The sequence below is a fragment of the Corvus moneduloides genome, chromosome 13, assembly GCF_009650955.1.
Source record: "Corvus moneduloides isolate bCorMon1 chromosome 13, bCorMon1.pri, whole genome shotgun sequence".
In the NCBI taxonomy this organism is placed as follows: Eukaryota; Metazoa; Chordata; class Aves; order Passeriformes; family Corvidae; genus Corvus; species Corvus moneduloides.
The window spans coordinates 4547061-4569673 of NC_045488.1; the positions used below are offsets into that span (position 1 = coordinate 4547061).

The window sequence follows — 22613 nt, forward strand, 5'->3', positions numbered from 1 at the left end:
TGTCACTATTTGTTTTTTCTCCAGCTCATTCACTGCACCAAAAAAAAAAAAAGAAAGAGGTTAAATCCTGCTTTATGCCAGACCACTTCCACTCCCATTCAGCTGGATGGCTGAAAACACCTTTGCACTGATTCAGGACCAGCCTGAACAGAGCGAGGAGCCATGGGCAGCTCCTCACCCTTTGTTTGGTTTAGGATAAACCCACTCGGGAATCCAAATAGACACTCAGCAAGCAGCCACCAGCTGTAACCAAAAACGCCTTAGGAATGTGGCATAAACACATCCAGTGTCAGGGCTCTCTAGGGCTGCATATTCACATGTGCTAGAAAGTAATGAAACACAACAGAGAAGGCGTTTGCAGAGTGACAAATTTTCACGGAGTAACCTCTCGGTGGCACCTCTCTCCCCCCGAAATACCCACGCATTTTTGGCAATGGTGTTTTGTGTAACCCCCAGATAAACCATGCTCACACTTCCATCCTGAAGCATGCAGTTTCTTAGATTTCAGATCTAAGAAAATACTGTCTATTTAGTGTGCCAGCTCAGAATTTTCTCGCAAAGCCAAAAGCTGCTTTTGAAACCAGTCTACCTAATGGTGTTTTTGTTTCTTCCGTGGCCAACCCCCAGCAAAAACAAACAAGCAGTGTCATGAAAGTCAAAGTTAGAATTAATGTGATTCTCTCTGGTCTCCAGTGATTGATTCTGCAGCTCTGCCCCGGGCTCACGGCAATTTATTGACATGTGTATTCACAGGGAGGCAAGGACACCCACTTCTGTATTCATAAGGCACTGTTTAAAATTCACATGTAGTCCTTGGTGTCTTTAGGTTTTATCATATAAGCCAGTGTCTGAGGAATATCGAAGACATTTATTTGTAGCTGTCATGTCACATCCCACTGATGAAACAGGATAAATGTATGGATCACACATCTTAGTTCAACACAAAACAAAAAGCATTGAAAAAGAATTCCAGGGTGCCCCAATTTCTCTAGGGCAAAAACACACGTTATTTTTCATGTCACTTGTTAATATAAGCTAAAAAAAAAAAAAAAAAAAAGAAAAATAGAATGAAAGGAGCCAGGATTTAGTCTGGAGCACATTTTGCAGTGTATACATGCAAAATACATCTGTACTGTTCATAAAGGTGATACAGCGATACAGCTCAAAGTAAAATGATAGGTTCCAAACACATGTAATCCAATGATTGCATTTAAAATAGCATTAGGACCAGATTTTACAGGAAACATTTTGTCAGGGAAATGTTTGTTTGCTTTGGTACAGTGTATTTGACAGCCCTGAGCTCTGGAAAGAGCAGAGACTCAGGGCTTGGTAGAGTCTATCAGGTGCTGAAATGCTGTTACAGAGCAGTGGGAGAGAGGAATGCACTTAGCAACGCTATAACTTTGAATGATATACATTATCAGAGAGCAGTGCCGTCGCCATGGAATTTGTGCCAGAACCAGGCTGCACATGTCTGACATTTTAACAGCATTAACCATCAACTTTGGACAAGCCAGAGCTCTTTTAAAGAAACATTATTAGAGGTACCCCCGAAGCACAGCAGTCACCATTAAAATGCCAAGATATATTAGTGATTATTACACAGCCTGATCTGCAGACCCAGTCATTAGGCTCTGCTTTAACGATCGAGGAAGAACTAAACAAGAGGTAGTACCACAGGATGGTCATTGCAGATAAATCTTAGAGCGTGGGCACAATCGTGTGTTAGTGCTGCATAAAGCCAGATTCCAACTGGAGAGGTTTTGGTCATGAAATACATTCAGATGATATAAGAGTTCACAAGAATAAAGAGAAGGGAATTGTTTCTTGGCAGTGATGGCATGCATTTTCTCTCCTATTGCTGAGTAGGTAGCAAAGGAATGTCTTTGTTCTGGCCCATTAAAAGCCCAGAGGATCATCTGTTCTGTCCAGCTCATGACCTTACCTCTGACACAAACCTGACAGCAAAGTGGTAGGAAACTACATCAAGAAATTTCTCAGCCTTTGCTTTCTTTAGAGCCAAGAACTGCACAGTACTTACCATCAGGTGGTGCAAAATGGCTTCTGGTTTTATATCCCCACTTACTCACCGGGGACAGCTTCCCTGATTGCATCCATCCATCTTCATCAGCAGAGATCAAAACAAGCAATCAGACACTGGGAAGACATGTCATTCTCAGAGGCATCAGCTGTGTGCCAGGGCTCCGATGTTTTCGCAGTGTCTGATCTGCCACAGTCCAAAGAATATCCTGCTTATTTTGTGACTGAGGTAGGGTGTTTGAGCCCGAGTTCATTGCAGTGTTAGTATTAACTGGCACTTGGGTTGGAAAGGCTGGGAGCCAAGAGGGCCAAGAGGATCCGACTCCTCTGATTCAGCTCTGACTAACACAGGTCTGGAAAAATGCTGCTTGGAGGATAATCTCAGGAATTTTCCTTCAAAACCTCTCAATTAAGCATCTTTCCCAAATACTGGGTGTAAGCAGTGGCATGCCTGATTTTACCATTCAATATAAGAGGAGGAAGAGACTCTCCTGGTCCCTGTGTGCTGCTGGAGCGGGCTCAGGAGCAGTTATCTCCTGCCAGGCAGCGCTTCCTCGGCTCAGCGCTGGGAGCCGCGTGGGGATACAGCCGCACGCTGCATCCTTGAACGGGCGCCACGTGGCTGACTCCAGCTCTGATGGAACCACCAGTGTCAACAAATCTCCCTGCAGATTCGGGCACTCAGAGAGCACAAGGGCCATGCAAGCGGCCGCCTAAGCCTATCATCTCCAGCCTTCCTCAAATACCATCTGGGACTGCTCTCTTGGGCGAGAAAAGCTTTTATATCTAGCCATTAAAAGCTGCCTGGCAATGGCAAGTGGGACTCATATCCTCGGATCTGGCAAGGCAGACTCTCTGAAATGATTCCCAGCTGCTGGACCTTTCCAAAAAGTGAACAATAGCAGCAGACAATGCTAAAAGTAGATGCAGGAAACCATTAGTCCTCAGCTGGCTGCTACCGCAGGTGTCAGCGGCGATGCTGTACTAGAAAGCAGACTGCAGAGAGGAATCCCTGACCACTGCCCTTCCCACGGCTTTAATCCTGGAGGCAACACACTGCAGACAATTCTGAGAACAAAACGGTGAAGAAATGCTCTGAGGAAGCTGGATTGTCACAGGCATCGTGGTGAGGTCACACAGACACCCTGAATCTGAAAGGTCAGAGAGGAGCTTTCTGGGGAGGTGCTACCAGAAAAACACAGAAAAACACACCTTGACTCACCCCCTTGCACAGCTCTGGGCCAACCACCCAAACCTGGCAACAAATTTTTTAAAAGTTACTCCCAATATTGAGCATTTAAAAGTGCTTTTTAAGACTGGCTTGACTCTCTTTGGAGGATGTACCTTCAGCATCTGCTGGAGACAGCTCCTTTCAGTATGTCAAGCAGGGCATAATGGGATCATTCACAATCCATTAAAAATGAGGCAAGGACTGGAAAAAAGCAGCAACTACCTGATCTCTCCTGAGAAAGATATCAAACAGGGGCAAGAAACCATGTGGCTTCTGTTGCTGCTACCTCCCAGAGAAAGAGACCACCAACCTGCATGGGAGCAAAGCGGGGATCCAGCAGCATCCCCAGAGAGCAGGGAAAGCTCACAGGGAAGAGGCACCTTTTAGCCTGATGGGGAGTGAACTCTCAGCAGACACTAAATTGCCCGGGTGCTTGGGATGACCTGTGGGTAGCATGTCTGTTCCCAGGGGCCCACCTCTGCCAAGGAGATGCTCTCAGAGACCCCAATGGGTCAGTGCCAGGGCCGTGGTGCACCTAGCCCAGACCCTCCCACAGCCACCGCTGATGCTGAGGTTGCAGCAGTTTGGTAGCGAGCTCTGAAGCCTTGCTGCATGTTTCCTCATGCATATGCAGGAAAGCCAACATCGATTTGGAAGCTGATCCTGAGAGAGGGAGGAGCTGTTAAATTAACGCCTCTGCTCCCTTCTTGCTGACATTGCATGGCAGCCAGTCCCCTCACCCTGCTCATGGAATTCGGTATTTTAGCCCCAGCTGGGGAGATGGATTTGAGGTGCACATTTGCTTTTCTGACCTGAGAACATGCCAGCCTTTGCTACAGTGACATTCCTGTGCAGAGGGGGTTTTCACACACCCAGCCGCAGGCACAGCTAAAGCCTTTAGAAAATAAACACACGAATTTCTGGGGATTGCTAATGGAAATGCTGTTCAGTCCCAGCTCATGGCAGCAGCGTAGCTGCCTCTGCTCCACATCATTTTCTTGTGCTTGCCACCCACACATCAGCTGCTCATTTTTACTAGCAAGAAGAGGAGGATTAAACTCAGGAACAGACTTTAATTCTCAATGAATCAATACTGGATTCAAAAGCAACACTCTGACTGTTTTCCCAGTCAGCCTTGGTTTCTTATAAATTTATCTAATAACTTTCCCAACAAGAAGGTTATGCTCACATATTCTGTATAAACATCACTACAAGTTCCTTGGTTCCTGATGTCCATAAAAATAGATTCTGAATGAGGACCAGGAGTTAGAGGAAATTTTTACAAAGAATAAATTAAAGAAAATGAAGGTGTTTTCTAATTTGTTGTAATGTTGGCAAACTATTTTGAGACACAAATAAAAGGGGGGGGGGAGAGAGCTTTTTTAAAGCTGTACTTTTTTCAGAATTTACTTTTTTTTTTTTTTTTTTTTTTTTTTTTTTTGTAGCGGCTGACAGACCTTGAAGAGGAAAGGAAGCAATTTTTGGCTCCGTTAAAACAAAATCATTTGCAATTCCCATCACTCCACCCATCCGAGGCTGACTGACTCCCAGTTTCACATGCTTTCGAAGTGCTCAGCATTTCACTGGATTAAACCCTCCTCCACAGCATGAAGTAGTGGGAAGCTGAGCCCCATTTGCTGAGCCTCAGGGTGCACTGACTCTGCTGTGCCTGCTGCCAGCCAAGCTCATGCTTCCAGGGAATGCTAGAGCCACTGCAGAAATGCTCTGGGGATGACCAGAGTGGCTGTACACCCTGAATGCATGAGATGTGCTGGACACACCTGGATTAGCTGCAAGTCCACGAGGACACACACAGTCCCTGTGGACTCCAGCATGCGGGTGGATATCCTCAGGAAATCCCCAGGAGGAATAGGAATAGGGCAGCTTCCTTCAAACACAGCGTCCACGCAGCACTTACCCCACAGCGTCACACACACAGGCTCCTGGTGCATGCCAAGTTAGCAGCAGCCTTTGAAAACATCCCCTTGAATGTCCCAGCAGTCCCTGGAGGAACTGTATCCTCTGCAGACCATCCCTGGTTTGAGGGCTCTTTTCCCTCCCAAGGTAAGGAAAGTGAGTGCTGTGGCTGAAGAGGAACACAGCATCCTGAATCCTCTTCAAACCACTGCTTTTAACTACCCAAATAACTCCATCAGGATGTAAATATTTTTATTTTTGCTTTTGTGGTACTTCACTGTTTGCATCTGGCTCGCCACAACTCCACACCTTCCTCTCCAGGACATTTGCCATTTGCTCTCCTTCTGGGGCAGGAGGAGGAATAGAGGTTTTTTCAGAGGTTTAGGCACATTCCTCTCCTTCCTTCACCAGGCTCTTCCCTTGCCAATTGTTTAGTCTCAGCCTGGGATTAGAGCTCTGCAAAGCTTTATTGTGGCCCAGGGTCTGGACATGTCACAGATTGTCTGAAAGAAGCTAAAAGCTTGCTCTGTAAGTACTTGTTCCAATGTTGAGCTTATGCTACGAGCCAAAAACATCTTGCTTTTTTCCCCCTGTACAGCATCAGAAATCATAACAATTAGGTATCAATAGGAGTTCATAAGGACTTCAGGGATCTCCCTAGAGGGTCAGTTCCAGCTGCTCAGGCTGTTGTACCAATTCTCATCCCCATGATGTCCCGTGCATCACAATTTACCTTACCTTTACTGAGCAGCATCAGTGATTTCTTCACACTTTCTGGCAAGCCAGAACCTCTTCCCCAGCCAAACCCAACTCACACCTCTCCCACCTGGTATGGGGATGGAGCCACGGTCTCCTTCTCTGCCTGTAAACCTTCCAGGTGTCCTCTCACCCCACATCCAAGGACCATGGGCAGAATGCATCTAGTGGAGGAAGTGTCCCATCCAAGGCGTTCAGTCCCCACTCAGAGGCACAATGTCAGCTGGCTGGCGCGTGGATGCCAGAGCAACTCACTCACCAGGGAGCAAAAGTCTGGCCAACAAAACACTAACCTTTCCCTGTAGCAACTTGTTTGGCCATTTCTGAGAATTCCAAAGAAACAACGGGACATTAGTTACAAAACCTTCACCCACCTGTTTGAACAGCCCATGTTGTTCAAGGACAGGGATAATCTGAAATCATCTGTCCTTTCACTGTAGCCACCAAGTAACATCATGTCAAACCAAAGTGACTTTTTCATCAGTTCAGGGTCACTTTGTGCTTAACTGCAGGCAGTGAGGTCACCAGTTGTTTCTCACTTTGCATGCAAAGCTCTATTTTTGTCTTTACTTCAAACAACTGGAGCATAAACATAAAGCAAAGAGAATTAGCCACTAATACTGACAATATTTCAGTCCTCAAAGGCAGCTGAAAGTCGATATGAGCATTGAAAGGAACACAAAACTTCACCCTAAGCAGCACATACTTTAGCCTGGGTTTTATTCCTGTATGTCTTTAATTAAATGTTCACATCACTTAGACAAACACCATTTGACTAGTCATTAGCTTCAGACAGAAACACATTTATAACTCCTTGTTGTGCCCTGTGCTCAGTTCAATTACAAGACACTGTCACCAGATCACTGCACACTGACAGATGTTGTTGAGTTCACCTAAGATGCCACAGCAGATGGACACTTTTTTTAAAAAAGCAGACATTAAGGGATAAAAAACAGGACTGAAGGGAGAATTCCCTACCTCTGCTTAAGTTCATATTTCCCTGGAATTGCTAAATTTCCACGCCAAATTTCATTTGCAGTCCCACGGTTACCAGAGAACAGCTCTTGCCTTTAAAACTTACCTTCAATGCCAAATCACAGATATATTGAAACATTTCCCCTGGGGTAGGGCAGCCCACAGGCTGCTCCTGTTCTGCTCTGTAAGGCACTGGTTGAAAAATAAAGCTCTGCCACAGAGGATAAGATGAGAATATATTTATTGGTTATAAAATATACAAGTGAACACCATCAGTTTGGTACAATCTCGTAAGAACAGCAGGTTTGGTGGTGGTGCTGGGCTCTGCCTGGCTGGCACTCCCCAGCAGTGCTAACCCCGGGGTGCCCCAGCCTTTGCAGGGATGTGCTCCAAGCAGGTCTGAGAAAATGCAAATTTTAGTGGCTCAACAGCATTAGCTGGATATTGATATTCTTTCAGCTTCAAGAGAAGCAGCTTTCTGGTAACTAGCATGATTAAGGACTTTAATCCAGGATGGGTTGGCTTGTCAGCCAAGCATGGCAAAATTCCCTGAAAAACAGACACAAGGAGAGAAGTGACCCTCTGGGTGTGGTAGTTCACTTACCAGCAGCACAGCACGGGTCCCTCTGCACATCATGGACATTTCTTAGCTCTTCTTTTCTTCCCTGAATTAAAATAACAGAACATATAGGAGAGAGACAGGGTGATGGAAGTGGGAATGAGCCTTGCTGAAGCCATAAACTTGCTGCATCACGGACCTGCTGGTATTTCAACAAGCTAAGCCAGGTACCCAGATGTCAGTTAGCAGGAACATTGTTTTACTCTATTTTTAAATAAGACTGGTACTTTTTCATATTTGACTACCTGAAAATGGTTAGACACTTTGAATCCTTCTTTTATTACTTTACATATGTTTCTTCCTGTTATGCCTAAACTATCCCCCGTGTCAACTCTGCTCTGGTCCTCTGCTGTCCCAAAGTACAAAGGCATTATATATTCTTCCATTTTAATAATAATGGCTTGTGTTTATATTATGCTTTTCATTGCAAAGACTCCCAAGGCTATTTGCAGCTGGTTGGATCGAGACTATTCCTGTAAACACTTCTAATTTAAATAAGGTTTTACAAAACCAGGAAACAAGACCCTAAATCCTGATCCCGCTGGGGTCAAGAGGATTGGGGTTTTTTTGCATTATCCCTGGCAGAAGCAGCGTGTGCTTGGCAGAAATGCTCCAGCCTGCCCTGAAACGCAGCCCCCCCAGCACGGAGCAGTCCTGGAGCTCTGAAGTCAAATAATCCAAATACCTGAACCAGCAGGAGGAAGCTCATGGAGCAGAACATAATTACCCAGACTGGAAATCAGGGCAGACACATGGGTGAGCACCCTTGCCCTCAGGAAAAGCAAAACAGGGGCAGCCTGTGATCAGCCAGCAGCAGCTGAGTGCCACTGCCAGTCTCCAGCATCCCACCGAAGTGGCAGGGTGAGGACAGGACCCTCAGCCAGCGTGTCCCTAGGAGAGTGCTGGCCCTGCCTGCTGCTTTTTGTGCCCCTGGAGCAGTCAGGGCAGGAGGCTGAGCCAAGCTCCCAAAACAGCCAAGAGGATGGTACAGGTGTTGCAGGGAACAAAGTTTGGCAAAACAAACAAAAAAAAGAAAAAGATTCCTTTTTAATCAAAAAATTCCTTTCAAAAGTATTCCAGGCTTTGATGAAAGAATGAAACAATGAAATTTCAGGACAAAAACAGAAAAGAAAACCTTAAACTTTTGCTTTTCAAAGGATGAAAGGAGAAGCAGCTTCTCAGGAATCAAACACGCACAGAAATGGAATCACTGCCTCTGCTGTAAAGACTGTGTTGTCCTCCCCTGGAATGGTCACAGCAATGAGCTTTGAAACTTCAACCCGAAATTGATAAGAATTTCAGAAAAGCAGTAGGCAAAAAGTCCCCAATGCCCTGAAACCTGCTCCCCCTCCTTCCCCCCCAAAAATAAGAAACTGGAAATACAGCCAATTTTCCATCTGATCTCTGCTTGTGGGCCTGAAATCTGAATATTTTCTTGATTTCCTTATCACTCACATTACTCATCCAAACCTGGACTCAATAGCCCCTAGCTTTCCAGTAGGAAACATGGATCCAGCATGGATTTTCTGGACCAGTGATACCAATGGATTTCTTGCAGCAATACCAGGTAAAATTGTAATAAGGACTCTCCCAAACTGTTGCTTTCACTGTCCTGCTATCCAAAAAAATAAACAGTTCCTATTTCATTGCAGACTGTTTTCCTTTTCATCAACTTTTCAGGCTATGATTGTTTTTCCTCACAAAGCAGTGGAACTTTAGAGATGGAATCTTTATCAAATGATTCTCTTTTTTTTTGTTTGTTTTTTTTTTTGGTGTTTTTTTTTTTTTTTTGTTAGAAAAAACAAGCTTCCTCTAGGATGAAATGTTTGCAGCATGCAACTTCTCACTGTCAAACTGGGGTCAAAATCCTGAAATAACTCTACTATTTCTCAGCATCCCTAAGCCAAGAGGTTTTCACACTGGCATTTGCAGCAGGAAATATATTGATAAGCAGTGTATAAGTGAATGTGGATTTTTGCTTTGGAGACACACCAGTAATTCTGCTGCATTTTCCAACCTAATAAAAAGCCAAAGAAACATGAAAAACCATAAAAAGCCAAAGAAACATGATAGAATAAATATATTTACCTCCCTTGTGGAAGATAATAGGCTTTACCTGGCAAAAACAGACATTTCAGAGCTGCCCATCAAGTCTGTGGTATTTCTAGAGCACACAAGAACAAGTGATCTGAAAAGGAGAACAGTAATTACTGCATGATTGCAAAATGCTTCATTAAGAATCTTCAAAACCTTTAAGTTCCAATTCAGAAAAGTATGCATGAGCTTGCCTGACTTTAAGAACGTGTTTAAATCCCCTAGTAATAATTCCAGAGTGTTCAAATCTTTGTCGTGAGCTGCTCAGAAATATCTTGGACTGAAAGTCTTTTCTGGTTACTTGACCTGCTTCTACCAGCAGCCAAGAATATATCTATCCATCTCTGTTGTTCCAAGTTTATATGGCAACACATAAAACCACAAAGAACGTGGGACAGACACAAACAGAGATGGTCCAGACCATTGCCAGGACCCACACAAGGTAGGAGAGCCAGCAGGCAGGCAGGACGAGTCATTGGCTCACCCGAAAAAAGTCCCACTGGAAAATCTGGCACACCTATGGTTTTCATCTGTCACAAGAGGCAAAAACAATCGGTAAGAATAAACAGAAATGGACTTGTTTCCATTTTGGAAAACTGAATCACTGGCTGCCAGGAAGTGGCTGGACACTGGCACGGGTGCATAGGATTGCGAGTGTCATTGCAGGGACCTTATCTACTCCATGCTGGGAAACCACTGGTTTGTTTAGAAGAAATTGTTAGTTTTCTAGAAAACCTCTTTCTGTCTGCCCTAATCTGTACAATCCTGGGGGAGAGATGCTACTTCTCTTGTCTGGCTGATGCTTGGGATTTGTACATGTTTAATCTGTGTCAGATTTCTTCAGAGCACAGGAATGGTTATGAAATGAATTAATTTTACTTTCTTTGTCTATCAGCCGCAGGTTACTACACTAAGTGGAGTCTCAGCAGTTTTCTTACCTCTCCTTTATGGATGTTTGAACACACTCAGTTTTTGCATGGGCAGTGTTTTCACTGCTAACTGTGCCAAAGTTCTGCCTACCTACAACTGCTCCTGAACAAGCATCCAGCACCACAAAGAATATCCCAGTGCTGGTGAACAGGAAAACACTTTTATCTGCAACAAAAAAAACAGACATAGGTTGTATGGAGGCAGGCTGAGGAGCCTTAGACTATGATCCTGCTCCTCCAGAAGGGAGTTACAAGCAAGGCAAACATCTACATTTTTAAATGGCTGTAATTTTAAGTCTATCATTAGTACAAGATGAAGTGACATCATCGATTGTTGGTCAGTGGAAGGAGGAAGCAAAACCCCTTCTCAAAGGGGTACAAAACCATGAGCAATGAGGTCATGAGCATCTTCTGTGGATTAGTAAGACACATTTAGGAAGCCAGGAATCCTGAGAGCAAAATGCTTAGTTCAGCCTTAATACAGTTTCCTTTCATGTGGGGAAATGACCGTCACTGGGCAAAGCGGATTTGACCATGGAGCAAGGGAGAGGTGCTGAGACAGCACATGGGGGAATAGAGGTGACATGTGCACTTTTTTTGTTTTCCCTGCAAACCTAGACATTCAAACCAACTATTCCTTCTCGGAAGGCCTCTCCCAGTGCCTCAAAGAAGTTGTAGCAGAAGTGCCTCCTGCTCTTCTCCTTTCCTACAGCAAGAAGTCCTTCCCCAGGTTACACATCTCAAGATGTGCCACAGTATTTACTTTCAGAAAGCCAAAAGCTCTCTGAGGAACCTGCCACTGATGTCTTCTCCCAGAATCCTGGGGGACAGCCCATCCTGAGAGAACAGAACCCGCACCAAGGAGAGCAATGGCATAGCAAGGTCAAGCTGTCAGAACACCGAACCCAGGATACACAAGACTGCAATATATGTGGTTTTCCAAAGCCTATACACACCAGGAAGTTCACATCCCATCAGTCTGAGACATGTATGTCTCCAGGGAATATAAGACCAGACTGGATGCGGGAGCCAAGTGTTAAAAAGTGGCTTCTGCAAGATGTCAGAGGATGCTGAATGCAATATGGGGTCAAGGGTAAGGGAAACATGAATGTCCAGGCCATGGGCGGGCAAAGGGGAGTGAGGAGAAGCAAAGACAGACAAAATCTTTTGCCTGTCCTGGCTGTCTCACACTCCTAAATGTGGGAAGTGTGTGAAAGTCTGGATGCAAGCACAGCAGGGAGCAACCACCCCTGCAAACAGACCTACATGTGAGCCACTGCAGTTCTGATGTGTGTCCTGTCCTGTTCTGTCCCATACACAGGCTGCACACCCCTCGAGGAGCCAGCACACAGCCCTATGGGACCTGGGGCAGGACACACCACTACCAGCTCACTCAGCCCTTGGGGAAGCTTGGATCAGAAATTTAAAACATCTCTGACTCTGGCATTTCGTTCAGCAAAACAAGAACAAAACATGTCCTTCTTCATTTTCCAAAGTTTCTGCGCCTTTTAATATTTGGGGTAAGAATCCTCCTTTAGGCCTTAACCTTTATCATTTGCCTAGCCCAGCCTTTTCCACAGCTAGGAGTACGTGTTGAAATTAAAACTTCCTTAGAAAAACAACGCTTTGCTTTAAAGCTTTAGAAAAGACAAAGAAGCTTTGAGGATACTCCACCTGTGCCATGAGTGCTGCAGACACAGGTGGCTGTGCTTCACCTCGGGGAGGATGCTGCCTCCACTAACACCTGCTTGCTAATGGCTTTGGATAAATTTTTGGCGATGCAGCCAGTGTCCTAGCAAGAAATCTTGGCTGCTCCTATTCCTTAAGGATGCTGTACCAGCTTTGCTTGGCATTTGTTGGCATTAATTGTAATTCAGTAGCACGCAGGCATGTAAGCCTGGGCAGCGTCCTTGCAAGATGATTTCAGCCACCCTTCTCTGTCTAGACAGACATAAGGCATGCCCAGGGACAATCTGACAGTTCCAAACCTCTTCAGTAGTGAAATATAGGGGTTTTTTTATCTTTTAGTGCAATGCCAGCAGAGAAAATCAGAAAAACAAACTTTTTTTTTCCCCCCACATCCTTTGTAAACAATGGCTTCTGGTTTGCTTTTTCCTCCTCTTCCTCTACATTAGAGTGATGGTGTTAATTCTTCTTCTGAGGTGATAAAAGGCCTTTTTTTTCCACTAAGAGCTCAAATCCTCATCTGAATAGAATACAAACTCTCAGTGACTTTAATTGAGTTAATTTTAAGGGAGAACAATGCACTTGCCCTCTTCCAAGGGAACCTCCCATTTCCTTCTGCCAGGGCTCAGCAAGATTCTGCAGTAACTTTCCTTGGAGATAAAGTTTCCCCTGTTTAACCACTACTTCAAATGCAGTAAAACACAAAATACCTTAATGAACACAGATATCAAGTGGTTTTGTATGGCTGCCCTACCAAGAGACTGGATCCAGATCCTTATGTACTCGACTGAGGCTGTGCTCGTGACAGCAACCTGCAATTACACCAGAGACAACCTTAAAAATTCACTTGTTAACTGGTTTTCATCAGCAAAATGACACTGGGTAACATGCTCAATACAGACAAGATCCCAAAAGTAAGAATCCTTTGCTCCATTTATGACCCTGATTCACATTTAGGTGTTCATTGTTATGACAGTATTTATAAAAGCATCATTGTAATGCAGCTTGAAGGACCCTCTGATAAACCCTCTGGCTCAAAGTAAGTTGAATATGGATTTCATATATTTTGCCTGGCTATAAAATCAAGTGCAGATCTGTACGAGCCTGAAACAGCTCTGCAGGATTTAGAGTGGGGTGAATTTACAGTAAATGAGGGGAAAAGCTGGCTCTAGCTTTTCAGTTATTCCTGTTAACCAGAATTACTTCCCGCTTTGAAACACAGCAGCAATGTTGTACTTTGGAATTCAAAGCTAATCCAAAATAAGTCCTCCCAAGAGTCCTTTTGTTCTGGTTTAAAAGAAAGAAATGGAGGGGAGATGTGCCATGAACGGGCACCCACATGCTTCTAGCTGAGCATTATCTTTGAGGCAATATTTGAAGCACATCACAAAAGGCTGCAGAAAATCAGAGCAAAACCCTTCAGTCTACACAGATTATGTGATGCTGGGCAGATTCACCTGAGGGAATTCCCTGCACCTCCTCCTTACATGGCTGCATGTTCATTGTGTAACACAAGAGGCTGTTTCACCCATCAGGGTCGGTACCTGTGGAGCCCCACACGCCCGGCAGTGGCACACGGGGTGCTGGACCATGGATGTGGGGTGCTGGCAGCCACTGGCCTCTCTGGGAAGGGGTTGGGGCCACAACACCCCACCAGAGAAGGAACAGCAGCTGTGCTCAGGCTGTTGTGCAGAGGAACACAGGTTTGCTTGGAGTTACCAGCACCAGCTCACTTCATTGCAGAGCTCAGCCCAAAGCATGCATGACAGAAGCTCCAATGCAGCCAGGTCTTCTGGCCTTTAGAGTTCGTTTTTATTTCTAACTGTTCCAAGTATGTTTTCAATCCTGTCCATGCTGCAATTCAGGCTGAGGAAATTATATAAACAGCTCAGTTCAGCTCCAGGGTCAAAAAGATACATGAGTTTTACAGGGATTCTTCATTCTATTTCTTTTAAAACTAAATATTTGTTTCTATTTGTCTGGAAGAAAGAATGAGTAAGCTTGGTTCCTTTCCAAGGACCCAGCATGTGGGGTTAAAAAAAGAAGGGGAAACATCCCACTCATTATGAAATAGCCTAAAAAACAACAACAGGAAAAGAAAAAAGCTAATCCAAAAACTTCTGTACTCTGAAAGGCTAAAAAAATAACTGCTGAACTAAACAGAGAACCAGAACGCTGATACTGCCAGAATTCAGTTAGGTTAGAGCCCAGTCTGTATGTGCCAGGTCCACATGGCTGCTGGCAGCTCATGGGTCTTCCCCCCCAGACCCACACGTGTGACCATTTTTCCTGCTATTTAGTAGTAAACAACCTGTTTACAGGATTTGGGCAATCTTTTTTTTATTATCTCTTCTTTTTAAAAAAGGAGGATTCATTACCAAATTGATGTTTCACAATTCCTGTGATGAGAGAGACCTGGCCATCTTCAAGGAGCCTGGTTAGCAGGGAAGGCATTCCGGGATTCGATTGCTCATGTGTTATGGTTGAATGAATAAATATATCCCATCTTATTTTCAAATCTGGCATTTGTGGATTGATTCCTGAAGTAGCTACTTAGTCAGGTGAAGCGTCATGGGACTCATGGTTAAACCACAAAACACTTTTTTCCTGCCTAACTATTTTAGCTGACTGAGAAACATGGTTTCGTAACATGTTTTTTTAACCAAAGGTGTCCTAAAGTCTCACAAAGACAGTGCAAGAGTTTTTGGACAGTCTTCATGCCTTCAGAATAAAAGATGTGCTGTGGTGCTCTCCTTTTTTCACAAAATCTGATTTTTAGAATGTGATTATTTTAGAAATCTCTTCTCATGGGAATATGAAGAGGTTGAAGCTTCACAAACTGTCTCAGTGTTGGTCACGAGAGGGTTCTTTTTCATGGCCCCTTGGGGTACAATGGGTTTAAACAAATATTTACACCATGCCCACACCTGCAGCAACCTGAGCAGCAGGGATGCACAAGGAACTCAGTCCAGCTGAGAAATCAGCCCTTTTCTGAGCAGCACTGCAAATCCCTGCTCGGATACAGACACAGACCTACCCCAGGTACTCCAGCCTGGAAACCCATTTTGATCTGAAATCAGTGAAGAGAGCGTGCAAGGTAGACAGACCTGGATTTTAACTATGAGAAAGAGAAAGGAGGTGCTGGGGTAAGAGAAAGACCCCCAGGGCTTGCTGCCCACCCAGGGCACAGCGGGGCTCACCCCGAAGCTCTGTTGAGGTGGAAGAGATGCTCGGGTTCCACAGAGAGCACGGGCCCAGGAGGGAACAGTGAGGTTGTGCTGGACACTGTGCACTGTCTCTGTCCCTCACTGGGATATCTGCCACCACCTGGAAAAAGGCTTCCCTGGGATAGCAGAGGCGACAGGCAGCCAGTCTCCTCTGTCAGCAAAAAGGGCAGGCAGGGCCAAAGGGAAAAAATGCACTTAAGGGCTTGAGTATGAGAGAGATGGTCTGCAGCCAAGAGTACAGTCTTCAGAGGAAAGCAAAGAAATGCCCTTTGAGGTTCTCTTTCTGCTTTAAAAAAACACAACAAATCCTCAAAGCCAAAGAAAAACAGATTTTTTTTCTTTGTCTGCTTATTACAAAGGTCTGATCCAGGCACCCCGGCTGACCTCCGAGGACTTTGAGTCAGGTGCCAGGATGGCTTAAAACCAGGGATTTTCTCTTCCTTGCGCCATAAGGCTGAGGTACAACCAGTCACATACCCACTCGTGTCTCCTGAGGCAACCAGTTCATCCAGAGCTGCTGCAGGAGAGGGAACCAGCATCCAGCAGACATTTCACCAGGGGCACTGATTCAGGAATTAGAAAGTAATCTCCGATTTGAACCAGAGCCACAGCCTAAAGAGACCTGCTTCCTCCACTTTACAGCAAGGTTTATTATGATGGTTTCCATTAAAACTCCCTTTCCCTGGCTGTTTCTTCAATGTCAGTTTAGAATAACCAAGGATAAAGTTAAATCATCTTTTAACTCCTGTTTACCCAAATTTTGGCGTACACATTTACAAAAAAAAATGGTCCCTATGGCTTTCCTTCATCCTGTGATTCCCATTGCCAGCCTCTTTCAGAGAAAAAAAAACCTCCAAACTAAAAACCTTTGGTACAAGCCTTAGAGCCAAAGCTGCAGTTATAATACAATTCTTATACTGATGGAAAGGATCTCCCACCAAAGACCCCAGCATCCGTTCCTGTCTGTGAGATGCACTTGTGCTATGCAAAGCAGAAAGCCACAAGAAGTTTACACTTGAAAAGAAAAACTGAACACCAAGATAATTAGCTTTTTGGGGTTTTTCTCCTTCCTCCCCTCTTAAGTGGCTCAGTGTGTAACACCAAGATGCCTGAACCAGTACTATGGTTTACTTTCCTTGTGTTACCAAAACCATCCAGGATTTAAATGTATTCTTTGAAATACATCTGGATTCCTGGTTAAAATGGAAAATACAAATTTGGCTTACAGAAAGAAAGCATCACCTTCATCATCTGTCTCTCTTCATTCTAAAAAGCTCAGGAAGTCAAAGTTTCTCCAAAGGATTCCCTGAGGTGACCCACCACCCATGCCTGCTTGCAGAGTGGTAAATGAGGGGAAACCACTTCATTTTGGTGAAATCAGGGGATCTGCATGCCTGGACCTTTACTTTCCTTTACACATGGAGAGCAATAAAGCAAAGCTATTTCAGCTTTGTTCTGGTTTTTTCATTAAAACAAAACAAAGCTATCTACAGGATGGAAGAGGGGACAGGCTGTTCTAAAATAATAAATCAAAGCTACACAAAGACCCATCAGCTTAAGCCAGCCAGATACTGCCCTCTAGATTTTAACCAACTCCAGCTGTGTCATAACACAGGACAGCTCAAAAACGGATGTATTTTCAGATGATCTGGCCTCTGACTAGAGGAAATGAAAGAAATGCACCAGAGCCATATTCATGGAATATTTTAAGGACGGAGTCCCAAGACATTTGGCTGTTTCATAAGGGTGATTTGCATTGCATTAGCAGATTTCATCCCCTGAAGTCACCATCACACAAGGAGCTTGTCACTCCCCCAGATGCTGGGAACCAGCTTTGGTGCTGTACTATGCTGACTGCCACCTCCCTGAGGAATGAGAAAGGCATTAGAAAAGGAAACTAGAGGGTGAAAGAATAAAAAAAACATGATAAAACCCCAGCTGTGACCATCTTAAGTTGCCGGGTCATTTGGGAATAGGAGTGCTGCAGTCTGGTGTGCACGTGAGCAGGCTGAGTCAAGTAATGAAATAAATTACACCAGAACTGAAAAGATCAAATGAAAAGCACCTCCTTTGGAGTTTGTAGAGGAAGAGATGGAAATAAGTACTTTCTCACAACAAAGGGCTTGGGAAGAGTTGTGAGAAAGGAGGGTATTAGAAATTATCCTCTGCGTAAATATTGGAAAGATTAAGGGAGTTGTTTTCTCTTTTAATTAGTGGTATTTAACAGCTTCCTGTTTAGTTCTGTGTTTCAGTTCTGTTTCTTCAGCTTGTACAAAACCCACTGTAAACCCTCCAAAATACCTGTCTGTGTGGCTGAGCTGGGCTCCAGCACCTCCAGGAAAAGCAGAGACGTCAGCACGGCTGCAGGATGGTTCCTGTGACCCTGCCTTGCAGCTGGGCAGAGGATGGGGGTTAGATGCCATTGCCAAAACTGAGGGAGAGGTGCAGCCTCGGGCAACAAGCAGTAATTAGGCATGGGATGTCTGGGACATGGAGTTCAAAGTAAAACAGATGTGTGTGCATCTTCCTCAGCCACTGCGCTGGCCAGTGAGGACCTCCTGGCTGGTCCCGAGTGCAGGAAGCCTTCCTCTCTTTCAGGGTGGTGAATAAACCATGGGTCCTGCTTCATTTCTCTGCTTAAACCTCTCAATTCTGTATTATTTAGCAGCTGCTAGTCTGAAAAAGAAAAATCTGAACCAGCCTAAGCATCTTGTAGGTGATTCCTGCTTTTGCCACTCTCAGTACTGGCTCATCAGGAGCACCACAGGTGTCCGGAGGCTTGTGGACACACACAGCACTGGCAAGAAATGAAAACACTGAATTCATGGTAGATCCCAAATTACACATTCAAAGTAAGTTCAGGGCCCTACCTGAAGGCTGGGGCAACATATATAGCTTTAGATGCTCTTGTGCTTAAAGACCAGCACAAACAAAGGAGACAAACTCACTTAAAACACAAGGAGTGGAAGTCAGACTTGATAAATAAAAATCCAGTGGAGAAATACACATTTTTTTGTCTTCTACTTTCATTCATAGGAGTTTCTTGCAAGAGAAATGAATGAAAATATTTTTAGGTAGAAAGTCTAACTTTCCAGTTTAAATAAAAGTATGTGTGTAGAAAACTAACTTGAGCTGTTTAAGGTATTTGCACCCCAAAACTAAGTAACTGCGTTCACAACCTTTTCTTGTGAAAAAGTCAATTTCATTTTATATATAAGGAACATTGTTCTTACTTTTTTTCATTCTTGTTCTTAATCAGGCCAACATTTTATGTGTTTTTACCAAAAAAATTTGGTCTTTGAAGGAGGAAAGCTAACTATATGCTAGCAAAAAAGTCAGTGTTTAGTGGGTCCTAACAGTTTTAAACATTACTTTGAATTTTTTTGTGAATCTGCTGACACCAGAATGTATAAAACCTGACACTTCTGCCCCTCTGGTACTGTCATTCAACAATCCCCACTGTGCACTTCATGCATTTTTACCATTGTGCTTAGCCTGCTTGTTTTCTTTGGGAAATGGCTGGATGAAACAAACCCAAGAAGTCTTTTGGGTTTTTTTCACTAGGATATTGGCATTTGCTGTTCTGGCTCTTTCAGGTGAAGCGAAGTCATCAGACAAAGTGTTAAAAAAATGTTGTTCTGTTTTGGCAATGAGCAGGCTTCCCGGGATAAGCAGAAGCATAAAAAGGACAGGGGAAAGGCAAGAAAGCAGGCAAGAGGTTTCCTGTTCTCAGACATGTGGTAGATAGAGATCTGCACGTACACACATCCATACCTCTTTTACAACCCTCAGAACACCCCCTCCAGTTCAACTCTGAACTCTCAGAAGCAAAGACACTCAGAGATATGTGATCAAGCAGGCAAAGGAGGGGAGTCTTCTGTGAGTGGTGGGATGCAAAGCGAGTCACGTAACTTGGAGATGAGATTTGGCTGGAATAAACACAGAAAAAGTGCATGTCTAGGGCTCTGACTGCCTGGGAGAGGATGAATAACACTTGTTCTGAATTGTGAGCAATACACAATATTGGTTACATCAGGTGGAGTATGAGTCCTGGGCAAATGGGTATCACCTAGTGCTGGGGCTTCTGGTTGTCCTGGATGTCAGTCCTGGCTGTATTTTAGTAAAGGGAACCTCTAAGCTGATGAATGTTTTTCTAGAAAACAGCCCTACCATGTTTATTGACATGGTGTGTCACACAGCTGATGAACATGGAAGTGCACAGTCCAAATCCTGACTTCACTGATGAAAATCTGGGGTAAACTAACGAGGGAATGCCATAGAGTACAACTAAAAATTACATATTTTTTCCTTGGGCTTGAACAAACAAGAGAGTTCCATCCAGTGAGTCAGTCTCCCCCAACTGTTATTACTCCTATTTAAAAACAACCCCTCTGACATTTTGTTCAACATCTACGTGAGCTGAACTTTCAAAGGGAGTGAGAGGACTGGGAATTTAAAACTTTCCTGTTCGTAATATGGGAACCAAGCAGAAATCCCCACATGCTGCTTTGCTAAGTTTGTCTCTCACAGACTGAATTTTATACTTCAAAGGACAAAAAGAAGCATAGCCCCCATTTAGCCTCCAACCCATCCCAAGAATAAATCACAGGAGTTCAGTGCTTCTTGCTCTCAGTGAGGATACAGCTGTTTTTTCTCTCAAAAAATTTCTCCCAACCTCCCAACAACTTGCCCAACACTTGGCTGAATCTCCTCTGGCACAAAACCTGCTTTCAGGACAGCTCACCTCATTTTCTGCCAGCATCACTGGTGGGGAAAGAGGAATGAGAAATACCCACACATCTCACTGGTACTGAGAAGATCAGAGAAGGGGCTGCAAAGGATCTGGCCATGTCTCTGCCACTTTCTCCCAGTTCCAGCTGTTTTCCTTGAGCCCTCATTCCTTCCCAGCTCCCTGCAGCTGTCACTCGCTCCTCTTTTGTTAGATTTTGGCTTTTTTAAAGGTTTCCTGCCGTCAGCTCAGGTCCAGCAAACACACCCAACCCCCCCACAATGACAAACACGGCTACTGGGTGAACATCCAGCCGATTTTTTCCAGGGCCTTGTTATTGAGGATAGACTCTTCTGGAGGACTGCTTGTTGCAGGGATTGTAACAAATGAGGTGTGTGTTTACCTAACTAGAGCCAGGTGTATTGGGATTTAAAGGCCTTTCCTAAATAGTGCTGTTTAGGAAATGCCATTAAAAATTCAAAAGCATAGGCCATAAATTAATATAAATTAAAATTTTTATCCACATCTCCTTAGGCAAAAAGAATGATTCTTGGTTTTGTGAAGCTCAACAAATTACAGGAGGGATCCTGCCCTGAGGTACAGATCTGCTGATCTTCATGAAACCACAGTCTGACTCAGACAGCATTTGGCTTGCAGACAAATGTATTCAAGCAAAAGTAAGAACTTCCTGCATTTAAGCACACTACATCATCTTATCATCTCATTTCCCACCCTACATGTTTTCAAGGGGGAGTTACATGCCAATTCAATTGCTATCTTTTTAATGTCTTCCTAAGTTCTCTATCACAGACTTACTGTGTATTTTGTATTTTCCTGCTGCTGTGCCTTGGATGCACATCAGGTCAGGAGATGCTCCCTTAAGACCACCAAGCCCCAGTCCCTGGGCCAGGAGAAGGAAAAAAGCAGGGAAACCCCCTCAGGTTTCATATGCCAGGCTGCAAAGTGACAAGCAGCCTGGTTTGTCACGGCCATCTGGGTCTGATGCTCAGATTGTTCTAATTCCTGCTGTAATGTGATCATCTCAGGAAGGATGTGTCTCCTCAGAGCCATCTTGTTAATCCCAGCTGCAGAGGACAGAGAGCAGCAAGGGAGCAGGCAAGGAGGCAAAGACTTCAGGGCTTTAGGATCACTCAGACGTGGCAATGCCAGCACTGGCTTCACCCAACTGTACTGAGTGGTGCAATCTGCAACCTGGTGTCATGGCAAATGTTTTAGCTTCCTTCCAATTATAAAATATATATATATATATATATATCTTGTGGTTTTCCTCCATGGGTTGATCTGTGGGTGATTTAAGGGATTTAAATAGACAGAAGGGAATTCAAATATATCTTCTGACTTCTGTGTTGTGTGGATGATTAACTCTGAATCACAGATGTTGTCAGGAGGGGCAGGCTATGAAACCCAAGTAGCATTTTACTTATTGTTATTGGAAATCGTGGTGGTGTTCCTTGTATTGCATCCAGATCTAGGAGATGGAGGGGTCAGGACATGCACATATAACATATGCACATATAACAACAAGAAAGCATTCCCAGCCCTAAACTGTGAGCTCCACTACGCCTTCCTGAGCATTTATCAATCTGGGAAGCAAGAGGAAAAGCTCACTTGCAACCAATCTGAAAAAGAAACAATTTAGGAAATATCTCTAAACTGGGCAAGACTGCAACAAGCACATTCTAGCCTTGTCTTGTTATCTTTGTTTTTCTCCAGACCTTATCACCGCCAAGGAATTTAATCGCAAAAATGACAAGTAGCTGAAAGTATGAATCAGACTGGCATTGAATAATAAGCCATAGGAAAAAATCTACCTACACAACCTTGGCAAATACAAATATAAGGAGTCCCCCAGAGTCTCAGTGCAGACTTGGGCTGTGTAAGTTTCCCCGCACTGAAATCTCCACATCTGGATAGGTTGCAGCTTCCTGGAGGCTTTGTGTCACCCAAGGTCAAAAGGGTCTGGGATTTTTAAAGAAAAGTTTAGACATAAGCTCATGTTGGGCTCTTGAATTTTCAGATAATTAAGATTATTCACTGGTGAACATGATAACAAGCCCCAGCACAGGTCTTCAGCCCATGAAATAGAGGAGTTGAGCAGTGAACTTGTGCCCATCCCTGCGCAAACACCACAGCAGGGGAAAGGCTGAACCCATGCCTGAGCACTCACATGGGCACCTGCCCTTTTGTTTGCTGTTGACAAGAAATTTGGCCCTCTCCCCCTAATTTTTTTTTATAGGACTCTCATAAGGATCCATCTCCTTCATCAAGGCACCGAAGAACACCAATATGATGAGCCTCACTGTACCCCTCCAGGCACATTTCCCTGAATTCTCCTTGTCAAACCATGGCAGAGAGCCCTAACAAGGGGAAACCCTTCCCTCTGAGCCTT

The 22613-nt window shown here is 44.3% G+C and overlaps 1 protein-coding gene and 1 pseudogene across 1 annotated transcript in view; both read right to left on the reverse strand.

Annotated features, from left to right (window-relative positions):
- Positions 1 to 22613, reverse strand: part of CEMIP (cell migration inducing hyaluronidase 1) — a 104962-nt gene that overhangs the window by 50278 nt on the left and 32071 nt on the right. The gene's annotated exons all lie outside the window — the stretch shown is intronic.
- LOC116450556 overlaps positions 6871 to 22613 on the reverse strand; it is a 49690-nt pseudogene continuing 33947 nt past the window's right edge.